This window comes from Lissotriton vulgaris, chromosome 5, assembly GCF_964263255.1.
Source record: "Lissotriton vulgaris chromosome 5, aLisVul1.2, whole genome shotgun sequence".
NCBI classification, from domain to species: Eukaryota; Metazoa; Chordata; class Amphibia; order Caudata; family Salamandridae; genus Lissotriton; species Lissotriton vulgaris.
The window spans coordinates 1,746,595,727-1,746,616,264 of record NC_141693.1 but is presented as its reverse complement, the minus strand read 5'-3'; the positions used below and the strand labels follow the sequence as shown (position 1 = coordinate 1,746,616,264).

The window sequence follows — 20,538 nt, the reverse complement described above, 5'->3', positions numbered from 1 at the left end:
AAGTGAAGCGTGAAAAGGGACCTTATTTAAAAAGCGGCGTTAAGTTACATCAAGTGGCTTAACGCTACTTTGTAAATAGGGAGACGGGGATATCGCCATCAGAACGTGACTGAAAGTGATGTCCTGGTGGCAATATGCCCCAGAGTTTGCATGCTGGCTTCCACATGTAAAGGTCCACTCATTTCACCTAACCTGGTTCATTTGCCTCCTTCATGTACAGGTGATGCTTTGAGAGTGTATGTAGAGAAATTTGAATGGATTTGAATGAGTGTGCACTTGAATACTGACTCCACATGGCAGTTTCCTTCAAAATAGGGGTTTGCTTTGCGAAAAGGCTGCCCAGATCCATGCTGGATCAGGAAGCCTGCACCTTTTCATTCCTTTCCCTCCAGCTGCATGACGTAGCAAGGATGCCAGGTGCCCCAACCCAAGCACGCCAAATGGGCAGGGCTCGAGTTGGGGTACCACAAGGGTGGACGGCGTCCCCCCACTTATTTTACCGGGAGCTCGATAACTGGAGCAAATGGAGCCACACATTCTCTCTTTGGCCTCTCTGGGGCAAGATCGGAGCCCATTCAGAACACTGCTCACGCGCTGGCTTCTCTGATGCAATCGCATCTAAAGCGTGAGCGAGGGGAGACAATGACTCGGATGGTGCAAGCCACCTTTTGTGACGTCACTGCCTGTCATGACATCAGCGTCCCCCCACTTCTTTTTTTAGGACTTGTGCCCTGCAAATGGGCCACCCTGCTCTTTGGTTAAGTACTAAAATACAGCCATAATTGGAGTGCAGATGTCCCTGAAGACACCTGGGCCACAGTGCCACTCCACCTGCTGCACTATTGATAAGAACACCCCATATCCAGCCCTCAGTACAGTTGTTCCTGGGAGTGGGGGATTGCACCCTCCAGACCTGTGATCCAGCACAGTGCTTCTGCAAGAGTGTTACTAGCTCTTCCTCCTTTGACTGCCGAGATCTATAAGTCTTACGGTCTTTAAGGAATCTGGCTTCGTGTCCGGGGCTCATGCATATTCTGCTTGGCACTAGCCAGGCTAAAGCTACTGTTGACTATGATCCCTGCATGGACAGATCATGGTGTGGTCATTGATTGGAAGAGCCCTTAACATTCAAAGATTGCTGACCATGAGTACTGACAGCTCTGACCAGAGCACGGTCCATGATCTATCATCGGCCAAAGAGAACTACATACTAGAGTGAGACAGGCTACATACCTTGATGGTTGCTAGCCTATCTCCTTTGCAGGCTAGCAGTAAGCCTAGGCCAAGACCTGGGAAGATGTACTGCTGTGACTGTTTTGTCCAAGAAGACACTGCTGCATGTGGAGAACACATTGGATTGGAGGTCCCCCCTGCCCGTGAGGTCCAGATCACATCTGACCTTGGATCTCATGAGATCCACTGCACAAGATCCAACCAGATACCTGCTCAGGACTCCATCATTCTGTGAATGTCACTTAGGGCCAAGGGAAGAACAGTCGCCTGCTGCGGGTGAGGGTAAGCCTCCTTTCTTCTTGACCCTTCCTGTGCTGCACACTTGACTTCAGAAGTCTTGAGAATAACCTTGATACACTGGTCCGGGGGTTCAGAGACGTAGGTAGAGGAGATTACCCTGAGTCTAGAAACATTAGCATAATTTTCTACACCAAGCAGTTGCAAAGATATTTGACCTTAAACTCTGCCACATTCTCCAAGGCTGTACTTTGTCTCCTGCTGTTATCCATGCTTCCTTCTCACAATCCCTCCAACAGATACACTTTCTCAGTGCTTAATTTGTATAACTACAAGTGTGACATGTTTGGACTATTTTAGAATGGCTTTGGCGGCAGGTAATAGTCATTTTAGTGTATTTTGAATTAATAATTGACTTTTGATGTGGTCATCCCAAAATAAGCCAGACAGTGCCACCTTGTGGCAGACTGTCAAATGCCGGGATTGACAATTAAGTGCTGGTGCTGAGCACCGGAAACCACCTGCTCAAATTAAGCACTGCATTTTCTCCTTTGAGGAGGAGCAATATGAACTAGATCACTCTGAAGTATTCTGCTTGCTTGCTGAGATTGGTGATTGTAGTTGCATTGTTAAATCTGTTTAGAGTGACTAAAGCGCAAGGATTTGGGCTCATATCTCTGACCAGGAAGAAGGTGGAGGCCTCTGGTTTTATTCGATGATCAGTTTTATGTCATTTCTTTCTTTATGTATAAAGAACTACTTTATGTTTAATAAAATAAGGACAGTGCTGGCATCGTGCCTCTATAGCAGCTTTCCAGATCCCTGCCCTGCACAGTGCACAGAATTCGGGAGCTTTCTGCGAGTGTGTGGGAGCCAAAATATAGGAGAATTAATAGGCACCGCAATACACCAACCATATACCCCAAGTCATGTATAAATGTATGGATTTATGCATTTGAAATTTCTATAGTGCAAACCTAATTTAAAGGCAGCAGAGCGATGCACAGGGTGAAAGACAAGAGTAAAGTCCACAAGTTATAGGCGGGGGAGGAGGGTTGTGGACTGTTAACGTATTGTAATGCAGTGTCTGGCATACTTGTCAACTCTTTCCTTTTAAGGGAGTTTCTGCTGTTTCAGTTACACATTTTATTATTGTTCACCTTCTATTCTCTCTCAAAGAAAATTCCATTTTTATCACACTTTTCTACAAACATTTCTGATTCCTCTCTCCCTCATAATCTCGTCTAGCCTTGCCTTCTATCCTCAAGTCATCCACTAGAGGGCAGCGTTTTGCAACATGTCGATTCTTAGAGTGTATTTTAAAAGCAACCAACTGGACGAAATGAGTAAATTACATGCAATTACTAAAGTGCCAGAAAAAAAGAGGCAATCCCTATTGTGTCCCCTGCAGGGAAATGCAATACCTTGTGTGCCAGAGAGAGAACACAATAATTATTGTGCAAGCATAATGGAGGTGTAATTTTATTTCTGAATAACTTTAGCCAGGAAGGAGTTAGAGAGAATATATTTCCGACAATATTTCATTTGGAAGTTATAGATATGGAAGTATCCTGATACTGATGGACATTCTGTGCTATTGGTCACTATCCCCTGATGGATGTGCAAGAGGATTGGTCCTTCTTCTCCAGTGCTTCTCAAACCTTTTACAACCATGGCCCACTTTTTAAGAATAACAAACTTTTGAACCCACCTAGCTTCAAAGGAGATGAGGTGGGAGATTTTTAATATAACTGAAGTGTGGTTTTAGGAAGGTGGAGTATTATGTAGTGATGCTGGTTAGGCTTCACTATGATATACTCTTTCAAACCCCAAACATGTTCCTAGGATTCACTATAGTAAATCCTTAGGTCAATCCTGGTAGTGTGGCAAGGAGCAGTCAAGCTTTACTGGAGGAACATGTGCTAAGAATTGCAAAGTAATGGACGGTAAGTAATTGACACAACTCGAAAGATATCTAACACCAATTTAATAAAAATAAAGAGCAGATTTTCATAAAGGAACGTTGTCAGATATGTATAACCAGAGATGAGTTATGGGTTCATAAAGAAACATAAGTCACAGCAATTCAATACTGCAGAACTTTTGAATTGCGGTTAATGGGAAAAAGTGATAGTGACAATCACTCACTTGGAGGTCGAGTTGCACAGAACCCAAGGAGGGTAAAGGTGATGTGGGTCCCAGGGCCAAGCCACAACAGTCAGTTCAATTCTATCTGGCCTGTGGAGCCCGGGCGCCGAGTTGTCCTGGCTGTCCCTAGTGCTGGACGGGAGCTGCGGGAGAGTTGCTTTTACAGCTTACACAGTGCTGCATGGGAACAGGATGCAAAATATCAACAACAGGGCTGCTGCTGATATCGGACGAAGTTGTATAGAGCTCCCTTTAGTTGCAGAGTTGAGTGAAGGAGTCAGTTGCCGGATTGCAGACCAACAAGCCTTGGCAGCGGTAAGCACAGCAGATGTTTACCCCAACGCCCAGAGGTTTCCTGAGGAACACAGTAGCTGCCTGAAACTTCGTGGAGGGCAGGACTACAGTTTCCACAATGCACTAAACCATCTGGATTTGGGTGATCCCTCAGAGGGCCCGATGGCCAGCTATTCTTAGGATACGTACCTTTGCTTTTACCAACTGTTTGAAGAGGACTAATGACACTAGTCTAGTGACGTCTGGTGATACATTCTGCTCTCAAAGAGGTCCCTCTGGCTGGGGGAAACAAACTTTGGTCCAGGATGAGTCCCAGTAGTGCAGTTCCAAGAAAGGTGCCACAAGTGCAGAGTATCACACCTTTGGTTTGTGCAGGTCCTGTTGTCGCAGATGCGGGTCTCTACTTTGTCCTCTTGCAAGTCATATTACAACTGAGGTTCATGTGTCAGGGGTTGCCCTTAAATCCTAGATTTAGGGGCATTAGGTGGAAGTGGGTGCAAGTGGCCAATGGACTACTAGACCCAGAAGCTAATCAGCACCTAAAGTGACCACATCCATGGTTGTAGGTCACCTTTTCTACCCATAACCCTCTAATAAACAACTTTCCAAAATAACAGAACATTTCCTCAGCTTCACAGACCAAGTAATCCACCCTAGAGGGGTGTCTAGCCTTCTGGGGGTGTACACCTTCTGACTACATAATGTTCTCACATTCTGGATGCAAATGTGCCTAGGGGCAGGGGGACCATAGTACTTTCCTTGGGGAGGCAGCCTGGATGCATTTCGAAGGTGGTGAAAGCTTTGAAGCTCAATGCCTTGATGTGACACTTCACTAGAAAACCTGTCAGGGAGGCTGTTGTTACCTTCTTCTTGTTCAGTCCTTTGCTTCTGACTCATGAGAGAATTTGCAACTCCTGGCAGGGAGTCAGAATCCTGTCTTGGCAGAAGCAAATGCAGACTCACAGTCAGAGCACAGGTAGGCTGAGGCAACCAGGTGGGCAACCTCTAATGAAGACACCTGGATGCATGGCACATTGTCCTCGACACAAGATTTGTGTCAGGGGTGAGGATGCACATTGTTTTATACCAAAAATGACATATTTAGGCAGTTTCATAATGGAGCTGGCAACCCTGATGTTGCCCGGGTGCCAGTCCATGTTATACTTTGCTGATAGAAGAGCACTCTGCTGGGATTTACTTGCTTTGCTTTGGACTGTCTACCTACTGCTCGCGGAACCCGCTACGCGGGTCCCGCATCGCGCTGTGTGACCAGTAGCAGCTTGGAGCTAGGAGGGTCAGCTGGGGGAGATTACTGACGGGGCTGCGAGCGGCGTGCGCTCACGGAGGGACTTCAACTTCCAGGAGCGCCTGCCAGCCCGGAGGAGCAACACCTGGGCCGCTCTCCCCGACCCCTCCCACCCTTCCACCGATCATTTAAAAACAGCATTTCCCTGTGAGCGAGTGGGACGCTTTGCTGATAGAAGAGCACTCTGCTGGGATTTACTTGCTTTGCTTTGGACTGTCTACCTACTGCTCGCGGAACCCGCTATGCGGGTCCCGCATCGCGCTGTGTGACCAGTAGCAGCTTGGAGCTAGGAGGGTCAGCTGGGGGAGATTACTGACGGGGCTGCGAGCGGCGTGCGCTCACGGAGGGACTTCAACTCTGGAGCGCCTGCCAGCCCGGAGGAGCAACACCTGGGCCGCTCTCCCCGACCCCTCCCACCCTTCCACCGATCATTTAAAAACAGCATTTCCCTGTGAGCGAGTGGGACGCTTTGCTGATAGAAGAGCACTCTGCTGGGATTTACTTGCTTTGCTTTGGACTGTCTACCTACTGCTCGCGGAACCCGCTACGCGGGTCCCGCATCGCGCTGTGTGACCAGTAGCAGCTTGGAGCTAGGAGGGTCAGCTGGGGGAGATTACTGACGGGGCTGCGAGCGGCGTGCGCTCACGGAGGGACTTCAACTCCCAGGAGCGCCTGCCAGCCCGGAGGAGCAACACCTGGGCCGCTCTCCCCGACCCCTCCCACCCTTCCACCGATCATTTAAAAACAGCATTTCCCTGTGAGCGAGTGGGACGCTTTGCTGATAGAAGAGCACTCTGCTGGGATTTACTTGCTTTGCTTTGGACTGTCTACCTACTGCTCGCGGAACCCGCTACGCGGGTCCCGCATCGCGCTGTGTGACCAGTAGCAGCTTGGAGCTAGGAGGGTCAGCTGGGGGAGATTACTGACGGGGCTGCGAGCGGCGTGCGCTCACGGAGGGACTTCAACTCCCAGGAGCGCCTGCCAGCCCGGAGGAGCAACACCTGGGCCGCTCTCCCCGACCCCTCCCACCCTTCCACCGATCATTTAAAAACAGCATTTCCCTGTGAGCGAGTGGGACGCTTTGCTGATAGAAGAGCACTCTGCTGGGATTTACTTGCTTTGCTTTGGACTGTCTACCTACTGCTCGCGGAACCCGCTACGCGGGTCCCGCATCGCGCTGTGTGACCAGTAGCAGCTTGGAGCTAGGAGGGTCAGCTGGGGGAGATTACTGATGGGGCTGCGAGCGGCGTGAGCTCACGGAGGGACTTCAACTCCCAGGAGCGCCTGCCACCCCGGAGGAGCAACACCTGGGCCGCTCTCCCCGACCCCTCCCACCCTTCCACCGATCATTTAAAAACAGCATTTCCCTGTGAGCGAGTGGGACGCTTTGCTGATAGAAGAGCACTCTGCTGGGATTTACTTGCTTTGCTTTGGACTGTCTACCTACTGCTCGCGGAACCCGCTACGCGGGTCCCGCATCGCGCTGTGTGACCAGTAGCAGCTTGGAGCTAGGAGGGTCAGCTGGGGGAGATTACTGACGGGGCTGCGAGCGGCGTGCGCTCACGGAGGGACTTCAACTCCCAGGAGCGCCTGCCAGCCCGGAGGAGCAACACCTGGGCCGCTCTCCCCGACCCCTCCCACCCTTCTACCTGTTACTATAATAAGCCAATACTACTCCCGCAGCGCGGGAGAGCGCGCGGGAGAAGCCCGGGACAAGGGCGGGACCGTGTGTGGCCGTCCGGGGCCGCAGGAGGCCCGGCTGGGCCACCCCTTTAATATTTGCTGTCTTGTTGTTGGTCGTAATTGATTTGTGTAGTGTTCGCTCGGATCATTTAGTTATAGAAGGTAGTAGGGGGGTTTGCACTATGGCTAATATCGCAAGTACCTCTGCCTTGCAGTCTTCGATGGGTGAGGCTGAGACGGCAGTTATGGGGCCCTTAGATACGTATTTCAAACGCCTGCCACAAGACATCGATAGGGAGATTGCTTTGGCGGAAAGACGCGCCGGGCGAAGGCTATCGATCGAGCTTATGAAAAATCCCCTTGATAAGCATACAGGCCAAAGTTTCCCTGCATTAGTTACCCCGCTATCTTCTACAGTACTGCCACTTACACATGATACACAGTATGATATATCTGTATCCAATGAGCTACTGGGTACTTCCCCTGTAGATATAGTGGCTACTACTTTACCGTCAGAGCATTTAAATGGTTCTAATAGAGCACTAAAGGGGCAAAACGCCATATCTAAAGCGTGTGTTCAAGCACAGGCTATTAAGCCTAAATCATGCCCAAAGAGGAAAAGGGACACATTCACAAAAAAAAAAAAACAAGTACAAAAACCAGCTAGGAAGATCAGGAAGTTGGCTATTAAAACACCCTTAGTCAATGTTCCTGCTGAGAACCCTAGTGGGGTAACAATTAGGGGGGAATTGGCTGTGTCAACAGGTGCAGAGAAACAATTGATCCCTGCATCACCAGTAATAGAAATAGACCCCATTACCTTAGCAGCCCCTGGGCAACCGACATCTGAACCGGAATATTTACTGGGTGTGGAAAAACTAATACGCTCCCTCTTAAACCCTCTTGAGACTAGACTTGAGAAGCTAGCAAAACAATTGGACCATCTTGAGCAGGCTAGCTTAGATAACTTCTTTTCAATAAAAACATTAATTAAGTCCCATAATAAATTGGGAGAGAATGGGTCAAAACATAAGCTAGCCGAGCGGGATATTGGTGTCACTGTGGTCGAATTGACTCCCCCAACGGTAAATGGTGTACCTACTCAGCAGAATCAGGGTCAGAACAATAAGAACATAGCAGTACCCTTACCCTCTGTAAATAACTGTAGTTCTGGGAGAACAAAGACCAGCTGTACTAGTGCAACGGCTAAAGGTACAAAAGATGGCATTAAAAACTGTGCCCCAGCGATTAATAAAAATAGTTCACCCTTACCAACTACTATGGAACGTAATCAGGGTACTTTGATAGACACAGACAAAAATCTAGGTAAGAACGTTGATGGATCAAACGGGTCTCTTGCCTCTCAGATAGTAAATAGGGGAGGTCAGGTAAGGGATAGCAACACCACAGCCGGTGGAAACAACACTAGCATGGCCGTGGGAAATAGTGCTCCTTCGAGCCTTGCTGTCCAAGAACGATGCCCATCACAATCATATCCCAACAAACCCACAATTCGGATTCCCCCGGTTCAACTCACCCCTGATTCCCACCCATATGTGGCCATTCTCACCAACGTCCCACTCTTATCGGAAGGTCAATGGGAAACATATGACATGTTAAAAAATAAAGTCATGCATTGGCTGCGGGTCAATAGACCCCTGCCAGGGGGTGTGGACGGCCTGATTATTGGGGTTAGAAGGGTCAACTGGATTGGGAACACTCCAAAAAAGCAGGGGGGTGAGTGTATCATAATCAACTTTCAAGACCCAAGGGTAGTAGGGTTGATCACGAAACCGGGATGGAATATTAGTTTTGGTGGGATTGGGGTTGTAGACTTGACTTTTTTCTATCCCAGATCTGTGTTCTCTTATCCGGGGGGGTGTAATGAGTCAACGCGATTTACTCTGCCTCCCTTGGTAGAGGTCAGCTCCTTCCCTGCCCCTATCTTGCATCCAAATGATAGTTACAAACAGGTATATAACTGTGATGGTGGAGTAGGGTACACGAGATGGGGATGCTGACGGGATCCAGTTGAACTTTTGGATTCTGTTGTACAAATGGACAGGGAAACTATTGTGGAGCCAATTCTGTCACCTAAGGGGGATGCAATGTGTAATTTAGTAGAAGTGGTCCCAGAAAGGGAATATGGAAGCACGAGGGGGGTCAATAAGGTATGCCAGGACGACTGGGGGGATGATCCCAGACCACCATTAAGTCCTGGTACAAATGAGGCAAATGTGGCAAATTGTGCAAATATTGCTATGGGAGAGGGTGGTGACTGTGAGATTTTGACCAATTCACCGGTCAGGGTAGATACTGAAAGGGGGATTGGCAAAGGTGACACCACTGGGAGGTTACTCTCATGGAATATAGCAGGTTTGGCCCCCAGATTGTTGTCCCAAGATTGGCTAGACTTTGTTAATGGGTTTGAAATGTGTCTATTCCAGGAGACGTGGGCTTGTGAGCCTATCTATTTGCCAGGTTATCTAAATTTTTGTATACCAGCGACTAGGGGCCCTAGGGGCAGACCTATGGGAGGTCTAACAGCCTGGGTCAAGCAGAATTCCCAGGTCAAAATAAAAGTCATTGACCTATGCTGTAAGGATATACAATTATTGAGGTTAACATTAGGACAGGGTGGTGTGATAGATATCTATAATATTTATGCTAGGGGTTTAAGTGCTGGGAATTCTCCCACCCTTGAAGCTCTATCAACCTCCCTTGAATCCAAGTCACTTGGTAATAGATTGGTGGTGGCAGGTGACCTGAACAGGACTTTCGAGCCTTTGGAAAATACTGAACATCCGATAGGACAAGAAGAGGATGCTCTATGGGGCGTCCCAATCTTAAACCTTCCACCAGTGAAGCGGTGGACTAAGGATGTATTGTTATTGAATGCGTTATGTCTGGAGTATGGTTTGAGGGCCCTTAATGGCAGGACAAAAAGTGATCAAGGTGGAAATAGCACATTCGACAATTGGCATAGTAAGAGTAGGATCGACTATGTCATTTGCAGTCTTGAGCTATGGTGTGGCGTGGGCGACATGGAAATTGTGGGGAGAATAGAAAGTGATCATAACCCCCTCAGTGTTACCCACTCATGGTGGAGGGCTGCGCCTGCCCACCTTGTGTTAGGTAGTGAAATTGTACCTGTTATAGCTAACGATTCAAGAAGGGTGAAATGGCCAAATGTGTTGGCCAACTTAGCCACTGTGGAGCACATTAATCTGGAGGTGGATAACGCTATTGCCGCTATGGAATCAGTATACCCTGTAACACCGGGTTCCTCTCTAATAGCAGACATACACAACACATTCTTCCATTTGATAAAACCATACTTTATTAAATCAGTTAGGGCAAATAGAAAACCTCCCATTAAACAGGCAAGGTGGTTTAACAAGCAGTGCAGGGCAACCAGACTGGAGCTGGGCAGGGCAATCAAAAGCAGGGATAAGGCTATGATTAGCACTGCTAGGAAACAATATAAGGAGAATATTTGCAAGGCTAAAAAACTTTGGGACGAGGAATATTGGGAGGAGTTACTTGAGGCCTCTGGGCAAAAAGACTCAAGACTCTTTTGGAAAATTATGAAATGGGGCAGAGGTGGTACGCCAAACAATCCCGATAATAATGTTAATGAAGCTTCATGGGTTGAGTATTTCCAACCTCAGTATGCGGAGAATAGGGATATAATGGACATTGAACCAATCCCTGTGGTATTTTCCAAGGGAGACTTATTCTCAACTAAAGAAGCAGAACTGGTAATTTCATCACTGCAGGGGGGGAAAGCTCCGGGGTTGGATGGAATTCCCTCAGATGTTTTCAAACACGATACGGTCCGCTGGGCAAAATATGCGACGGTCTTGGGAAATGCCCTTGCAAAAGGGGCAAAAATCCCAGATGTATGGAAGGGGGCAATTATAATTCCGATCTTCAAGAAAGGTGATCGGTCGCTCCCGGCAAATTATAGACCTATAAGTTTGCTGGCCACCATCCAGAAAGTGGTGGGCAAGATGGTGGTCGACAAACTTATGGCCTGGGTAGATGAAAACAATGCCTTATCCCCCTACCAGGCAGAATTTAGACGAGCTACCAGCACGGTTGATCAAATTTTTCATTTCACTATGCTGCGGTGGGGGACTGTACTCCTTGGCGAGGGCAGCCTTTATGTAGCATTTGTAGATCTGAGGGCTGCCTTCGACCTGGTGCCCAGGAGTATGCTGTGGGGTGTCTTGAGCAAGATAGGGGTTCCACTTGAATTGCTCACATTAATAATGCGCCTCCACGAAAGCAATTTCGCTAAAGTCCAGTGGGGGAGGAATGGGGAATCATCCATCAATTTCCCAGTCGAGCGGGGGGTACGTCAGGGTTGTGCCATGGCACCCCTGTTGTTCTCCTTGTTCATCAATGGTATAGTCGATAGGATGTTGGATGCGAGGGTTGACGCACCTTCGCTGGCGGGCATCAGGGTTCCGATCCTGATGTTCGCCGACGATACTTTAATTGTGTCCAAAACCCCGGCAGGACTCCAGCAAGCCTTGAACATATTTGATATGTTTTGCAAGGAACGGGGTCTCGAAGTCAATGTAAATAAAACTAAGCTGATGGTCTTTGGGCAAAAACGCCAAGTCCAACCCAGGGTATCTCTGAACAGTATTAGACTAGAGGTAGTAAATGTTTTTACATACCTAGGGGTGGAGATATCAAGTAAATTTGGTTGGTCAAGACATATCGAGAAGGCGGTTTTGAAACATCAGCAGATTTCAGGAGCTCTTCGAGTGGAACAAGCAAAATCTAAAACCAGGCCTATTAAACCTGTTCTCATGGTATACGATGCAAAAGCCTTGGGCGCAGCCCTTTACGGGGCTGAAGTCTGGGGCTTTGAGAGGTTCGATACGCTCCAAAGATCTGAGAACAGGTTCCTGAGAGGGATAACTAGTCTTCCCCAAAGTACCCCATTAATACCGCTTGGCCTGGATTTAGGAAGAAGATCGCTTAGTGATCGTGCCAGACTCAGGCCTATCCTCTACTGGAGACGGTTGTGGACGACCCCAGAAATTATACACTATGCTGAGGGGTTTTCTGCCTTAGTTAAATCAGACGTCTTTCATAAAATTACATGGCTAAAAAAGCTTAGGGACACCCTTGCTGTGCTTGGTCTCTCCAAACTTTGGGAAAATCCCTCTGGGGAAGTGTTCCCCAGTAAAACAATCATAAAAGCTATATATTGGGATTACATTGACCAGAAGTCTTGGAGGAGTGTGACCTCAGAATCTATGGGGGGTAGGTTTATGGAATTCAAAATGAGGCCTGCACTAGAACAGTACTGGGACACTTTAACTGTTCCGATAGACAGGAAATTATTTTTCCAGCTAAGGGCAGGCTCCCTCCCCCTGAAGTCATTGACGTCTAATTGGGGAACTAATAGTAGTTCATGTTGCCCGACATGTGGCGCCCCCAATGAAAGTATAGCACATTTTCTATTCATGTGCGAGGGCTATGTAAACCCAAGGAAATTGTGGTTGGCACCTGTTTGCAGGAACCTTGGTGTCTCAAGCGGTGTAGAGGGGCTGAGAATCATTTGTTCCTCAACCGAACTGCCCATAGTTGTAGGAAAGGCAAAATACCTGGGGTGGGCTTGGTCTATAAGGCGGAGGGCTCTATCTTCGAATAGGCCTTGAATCTCGTTTTCTTGCTTGTATGAATTGCATTGCTAAATCCCGAGGGAGAGAATTATGAATTTTAGCTATAATATGTTGCTAAATGCCCGTAAGGAGTTTTGACTGTACAATTTTGTTTATGGTTAATACTGTGGTCGACTTTGCCTTTTAACTCGCATTTAGCTTTTGTATATTATGAAAAAGCTTATATTCATTTGTGGTGAATATTTTATGTGTTTATACTGTGTATTTTAAGCTGTAAATTAAGTGTTACTGTACGTTTAGAGCTTTTTAAAAGTGTAATTTTACATGTTTGTGCTTTTATGAGTGTATAACTCGAATAAAGCTTTTTCAATTCAACTATGGTCCATCTACCACTTAAAGTGTCCTTTAATTTTAAAGGCCACTATGGGGACATATAAGTTTGCACTTACATGTCCTCACCTCTAATATAATGCACCATGCCTCCTGGGCTGAGGAGGCCTTCTTCAGTGGTGACTGGCATATATTAAAGATAGTGCTTATAGTGCTTTTACCTTGCCACACATGGTGAGGGCAAATTTGAGTTCTAGTAGTTTGCACTGCTCCTGCAGTCTGCACTGGGACTCCTGCTATCAGTTCAGTTCATGAAGCTTTATTCGGTTCATAAAGAATAATGACCATAAAAGCACAACAAACATGCAACAGAATAAAAATACAAGCAATGATTAAAAGATCATACTTTTCCTAAAAGTCATGGATTTACAAATAAAACTGGCAGTATAAAAACATATGTCGGGGCAGTCCAAATTGTACAACAAACACATTGCATCCTCCACACTAAAAACACCATACTTGAGAAATATTGGTTTTAAAAAGGATATCCTAACATTCTTGAACAGGGTGCAAATGAGCATAAAGTGCATTGTGCTTTGTTTCGAATGCCCATCGCAGGGGCAGGGGCCAACCGGATGCTTTTTTGGATGTGGGAAGGCCACCAGTACATGAGCAGTTCCAACTCTTAGTCTAGTCAGTACAAATCTATGCGCAGGCCTAGTTACCACGCTCAGGTAATTCTGGAATCCCTCAGTAACAATATATTTATTATAAGCATTAACAGTAACGAGAGAATTACTCACAGCTGAGCGTTTATAGGCTCTGTAAGACTTAAAAGAGTTTTTCATGTCCTGTTTGGCGAGACCTCTGGGGGGACAGTGATCTAGCAACAAATTAATACCAAAGATACTTTTGTAACAATCTATAACATATTTAAGCCATGGTATCTGCAAACAATTGTCTAATCCAAGGCAGTCTCTAATTACAAGCTGATTAAACTCAGTCTCTTCCTTGAGCCAAATGGCTCGGTAAAGCAATAGAGGCCTAAGTAAAGCAAGTTCGCTCAGGTAGGAGACCCCAACCTCTTTGTGAATCAACTCTGTTGGGGCAGATTTAGGGAGGCACAATAATTTCTTAAGGAAGTTATTTTCTTCTATCTGCAAACGTTCAATATTGCAGTAACCCCAGAGCCCCGCCCCATAAAGGGCAATGGATACACTACGTGCCTTGTAGATTTCCATCATATCCTTGATTCGCCTATCCCCCAGCTTAGACGCGAATTTAAAAATGCCATAAGAACTTTTGCTCATTTTAGTTCCAACATTCGTTAGTTCTTGCCCCCAGCTGCCACCGCCAGGTAGCAGAAACTATTCACATGCTGCACTTTATCCCCATCTATAAAAAAGGAATGGCTTTTACCCGCATTTGTTCCACAGGTCATTGTATGGGTTTTATCCTTATTGATCAGCAGTCTCCTGCTCCCAATAAATTCGGTGAACTTGTCCATCAGACGCTGCAGACCAACAGGTGTCCATGACAGGAGCACCGCGTCGTCTGCATACAGCAGAATTGGGACACTGTCCCCGGCAACCCGTGGAGCATCAGCCTTGACAGTATTCAGGGCGGCTTCAACCCCATTAACAAAAAGGGTAAACAACAGGGGCGCAAGGACGCACCCTTGCCTAATTCCCCGTTTCACATTAAAATTACTAGTGCACTCCCCACTAACACCATACCGGACACATGTTTGTAACTTGCTATATAGTCTGGCAAGGAAAAAAATAATTTCTTTAGGGGCACCCATATCTAGCAAAACTGACCACAGAAGTGAATGATTAACTAAATCAAAAGCACTGCTTAGGTCAGCAAAGCAAAGATAAATATTACCGGGCTTAGCTCTAGTGTACTTGCCAATCAATAGTTCTAGATTCAGGCACTGATCTAGGGTCCCTCTTCCCTTCCTGAATCCATATTGGGAATTGGCAAGGATCCCGTTCTCATCCGCCCACTCTTCTAGTCTGGAAAGCAGTACTCTGCTCATGATTTTTACTGATGAATCGAGCAGACTAATCGGCCGGTAATTACAGGCTTGTGCTTTGTCCCCCTTTTTATAAATAGGGACAATAATGGAGTCACCCCAGGTTGGTGGAATCATGGTAGTTACCGCAGCATTGAGTGCCAAGGTAAGTATTGGTCCCCAAAGCTGTGGTTGAGCCCTGTATACATCTATCGGGACTCCATCTGGCCCCTGAGCCTTCCCCACTTACTAGTTTTAATACTAATCTCCACCTCCCCCAGGGAGATATCTAGAGGCACCACGGGCCATAGCATATGATCATTGGACGTCAGAGTGTTATCTTGAAAGATCGCGGAGAAATGGTTCACCCAGTCCTCACTGCCCACATTAGAGGAAAGATGGGGGATTTTGTCGTCTTGAAGGAAAGGGGAGTTAATAGTGGACCAAGACAGACGACTATCGGCAGTTTCTGCTGCCTGGCTAAGGTGATCCCAGGCTTCCTGCCGTAACTCCTTCTTTCTTTTGCTGCTGTCAGAAGTTTACTTGGGTCACTCAGGGTTGCAAAAGCAGTGCCTCAGGCCCCGGTTACCCCTTTAACACCCATGCCCTGGGTACCACTGGTACTATATACTAGGGACTTATAATGGGGTTAAAGTCTTTGCCAGTTGGGGTTATCAAATCATACATATTAGTTTTAGGGCGAGAGTACTGACACTGGGGCCTGGACAGCAGGCTCCAGTGCACTTTCAGGGCCATATTATCAAGAACGGCGATAACATTATTGCCGCTTTAGCGGCAGGAAACTGCCACTAAAGCGGTGATAAGGTGCTCGATAATGTGCCCTTGTGAATTCCCATAGAAACCCAGGTTATGGTGTGAACCTGGGCTTCTATGGGAATTGGGCATATCATCAAGCCCCTTATCGCCGCTTTAGTGGCAGTTTCCTGCCGCCAAAGTGGCGATAAAGTTATTGCCTGTTCTTGATAATATGGCCCCTAGAGTCAAAGCCATCAGCAATGGAGCAAAAAGTGGGGGGTGAGCATACAAAAAGAGTACTTTCCAACAATGGTGTAGTAGCACACTGTCATTTAAAGACTGCACATTTTCCTTTGAAATGGCCACTTAATTTGTACTGACAAACAGTTTTACTGATAAAACCATATATTGCAAGCACATTATAATGTGTTGACATTTTCATCATTACCAAGTACAGTGCCTTGATTAGTTTTAATCCTATTAAAATCTTGGTTTCCATCACACTTCAGAATTACAAAACAATTTGCTTCATTTTTGCTTTCACAACTGCTAAATGTGTACAGTTCACTTACAGGTATTAAAAAAATGATTTTAAAAAATGACATCCTACAGTCTTTCCGTTCACTCTCTCTGTACTCCAGCAATATAATCACCTAATTCACTTTACTTCTCTTGCTCTGACTGCAAAGTGAGCGAAGCCTGAGAACACCAATCTCCATGTTAAAAAAAATTAAGCAGCAATTCATCAGAAGACATAGCCTGACATTTGACCTCTGTCTTTGAAGTGCCAGACATGTGGCAAGATAAATACAGAATTTAAATACATCTTCATTTATTGATTGGACTTTCACGACCTACCAAAAATCAGCTTGATCCACCGGTGAGTTGCGACCCACAGTTTGGGAGACACTGTTTTATGCAGCAAATCCAGGACCTTGATGTGCCATTCCCATGGTAATCCCAGAGATGAAGAGGTGCAGTGTACCAAGGGAAATTGTACTTAAAGGCAGTGATGCCTAGAATATGAATGAAAAACACAAAAGTTGGAAGCAGGGTCAGCATTGAGCAATCTGCTTTCACTTGTCCCCGGCACCTAGAAGGGAAGTTGTGGGGCCACATGGGGCCAGGCCATCTACTGCTGGAAGGAAGTAGGCTGAGAACATCTAGTGTGGAAACTGGAAACAGGAAGTATCCTTTTCACATTGGGTATGAGGCATACGCACTGGAGCAGAGCATCGCTTTCGGCCTGTCTCATAGGTCCTACTGCCTCAAATTGATTGTCAAACCAGGTAATATTACTTATTCTCTTAAAACATTAATGTTTAGCACAACTTCCAAGAAATTCACACTCTTGGACTCTTAAACCTTGAGGTGGTTTATGTTGAATTGTGCATAGGATGATAGATTATGATTGCTGCAATGTTCTCGCAGTGCATTTAAGACATAGGGCAATATTTATGCGCCCAGTTGCGTCACACCTGCCCCACACAACGTGGTGCATGCGCAATGCAACACAAACATGAAATTATGAAGTCACGCGTGGCTACTTTGCGTGGTCCTGAGTGGCTTCATAAATCTGGAGTAACACAACGCAGCGCAAATCGCTGCTTTGCAATAATCTGCCCTGGGAAGGCATTCCATGGGCATTGTGTGGGTATTTCCACGCAATTCCAATGGATTTCGACACATTTCCAGATTTGCCAGAACTGGGAAACCTGGGGATGCGCCAAAATGCTTTCTGCAGCACACATAAAGAGAGGAATATGGCTCAGAGGATTGTTTTTGTGCAGGAAGGTGCCCCTTCCAGAGGGAGGGAGATGCATGAGGACTCTCATGCCAATGGTTCTCTCCCTTCACTTGGTGCACTTAGAGAGAACGGAACTGCTGCCACCTTGGCTTAAAGGCCTGGCTTGCCCCACAACACACCAGATCTCCTGATTGTTACCACCAGGAGCACAGAGCACTGCATTACACCAGCCACTCACACACCCCAGTGCCAAGAATCTAGAAACCATCAGTAACAACATTTTCCAAGTCCGTTGCCAGTCTGAAATTCTCGGGTACAGGACCCTGTACCTGCAGAGTATTTGCTCCTGTACAACTTTTGATTTTGGACCCAGATGATGGCACTGATCTGCCTTTGACACATCCATTCTACTCCTTCCTTTCCTGCCACATTGTTGAGCTTTGGGTTAGATGTGGAGGCCCACCCCATTGAGTGGACTTGCCTGTGCTGCTACATTCAACATGTGTCCTCTCCCACCGCTCCTCCCCAGCTCACCAGCCCTTTACCTTCATGCCTTCAAAGCTGTTACTCTCAACCCCTGCAGCTTTGCAAGGACTTTGCCTCTGCTACAGGACCCAAATCTTTGAACCCCCTAGATCAGGCACCCATATCAGTTCGCTATACTTTTCACCAGCATGCCGGAACACCGGGAAAAGTGCACTGCATGGTGCCCATCGATGGCCAAGGCTAGAATGGAATGTAGGAACAATGGGTCACGCTTAATGAAGCGAATCGAATGACACGTGGCGGAGTGTAACCATCGTGCTAAACTTCAGTTACACACTCTTCCTTTTTTGTTTATTTAGAGATGGCTACGAATAGGAATATAAGCCATGTGTAAATTAGTCTTTTAACTCTGTGTGACAGTGGATGCATGTGGTGAAGAGCACAGTGACACAAATAAGGGTTGTTAAGAAAGGCAGAGGATCAATTAAATTTTGGTCTTAATCTTTTTCTTTTTAGATCGGTGCCTACTTTTTTCCTGAGCTGTTGCCAGGTGAGGTGAGGTAGCTTCCATGAAAAGTTTAGGTAAGAAAAACAAGCTTGCGATCCATTATTGGAGTATGATAGCTGGCAATGTTGATGCCACTATTTTTGATAATGTCTGAAATCCCTGTATTGTTTGTTGATCAACTTCATGGAGATATACGCTGTTTTTATTCTTGCTGACACCTTCAGGTATACAGTGATTGCAAAGGAAGAAATGTATACACCATCTAAGAGGTGATTTGGTTGTATCATTATCGACCATCCTGTATTATACTTGTAATCATATAATTCTTTTTTATAAGTAATTTTTGTTTTTTGACACTATTGCAGTAGCAAACATTGGGTGGGTCCTGACGAAGGTACTGGACAGAAACGTTGTCTAAGTGTGCTGAAACATGTTGACCACTTTAATACTTTAGACAGCTATTTGGTAAAACTGTCTTTTTGCACTATTTTTAACTTGAATTGTGAGAGATATTATTAAATATGGGGTCAATCACAATTCAATATTAACTTCACTTTTCACCCACGCACTGCACTTAGTTCCTATACACTCAACTACTCTCATCTGGTAGAAGTTTAAACAACGATACTAAAACATCCTCGGCTCCCCATCACTATGATAGGGCTGTAGCCCTTAGGGTCACCAGAGTGACTGAAAAGAGGAGACCCAGATGAAGAAGCATGTCACCAGGTCTGGTGAGTGATGGGAATCCAAAAATTTATTGGATATTTTTCCTATTTTTGCGGCGTTTATCTCAGTGTTGTTTTTTCGTTCAGAGTTTACAGTATCCGGAACATTGTTGTAGACCCATGGATACTCTAGGTTTGTGAGTACCTACCACAACTACCTTCATACAGTGTCTCCACAGGGCCTTAAAGTCTACATACTGTACATTTTCCAAATGTGAAAATATGAATCAATGGGAGTCAACAAATATAGCAATGCCATATCAATCATTGCTTAAAGTTAATGCACTTTACCCTTCAAAACACTAAATTATAAGTATGCTGTCAAAATTGATGGTGAAATCAGTACAAAAGTACCTTGGCAATGTTTAATACAGTAAGAAACAAAAATCGGGGGATTGGCAAATGATTTAAACAGCAAATTAACTTACATAGCCTTAGATTCCTGCCCAACATACTTCAGTACAGAGCAAATACATTATCACATTTAATTCCCAAATGCCTATAGTCAATAGAAGTTTGTGTTGTCTAAGTGAAATAGTTACTACATATGGTGGCTTTCAGTGTGATTCTCAAAGTCCATGAAGACCACAGTACTTGTTTACGTACAGCACTCACTATGTAATACTTACCTCAAACACTCACATATAAATCTGAATTGGCAACATATTACACCTTGATGATGTCAGCCTTTGCCCAATGAGTCATCGGTGTGCCATTGGTTAGAGTTCACCTGAGTAAATACACCTGCATATATGCAATAAGACCAATCTTGGAAAATCCTTGCACGTATGCCATTTATCTCCAACATGACTTCATCATATGGTCATAATAAAGGACATAGTGAAATGCTTAAGGTTATGTGTTTACTCTGTCACCAATGTGTACACATTCCTGTCTGTGTTACCACAATAATTGAATACCTAAACCACTATTTGTCATAGAACAGACTGGCTGACACAAACTTTTGCTAATTTTACACTCTAAACATTCATGATATCGTATTTCTGATGCCAAACACCTTTTGGGATATGTATAGAATAATATATTAATGTGTAGAATCCCACATTAACTATGTGAGGTTTGATACATCCACTGCATCATGTGTTGTAACGACCGGATTTTCAGACCAGATATCACCAGCTCAACAAGACACCACCAATCCAGCCGAAACGTAACCATCTCCCTCCCCAGAGCCTACTTACCACAGTACATAGGTACCTTCCTGGGGATGGGGAATTAGCAATATACAAGCTCATATCATCAAAAACACCACTAAATCTATAGGATTACTAGGAATACTCACTATTTACTAAGGAATTCCATATTCCACACCACACTCATACCTTATAGTCTCGCGGCAACTCAGGCCCATACTATGCTACCCTCCTCCTCATAGTGAAGGGGGCAGTTCTGATCATTT

General features: G+C 45.7%; 1 protein-coding gene across 1 annotated transcript in view; it reads right to left on the bottom strand.

Moving 5' to 3' along the window:
* The window catches only part of GNGT2 (G protein subunit gamma transducin 2), a 71,413-nt gene extending 54,792 nt beyond the window's left edge, over positions 1–16,621 (bottom strand). Inside the window, exon 1 of the mRNA XM_086924001.1 lies at positions 16,508–16,621. The gene's annotated coding sequence lies outside the window, so the exon portion shown is untranslated. The remainder of the gene's footprint in view (positions 1–16,507) is intronic.
* Between the last annotated feature and the right edge of the window lie 3,917 nt (positions 16,622–20,538).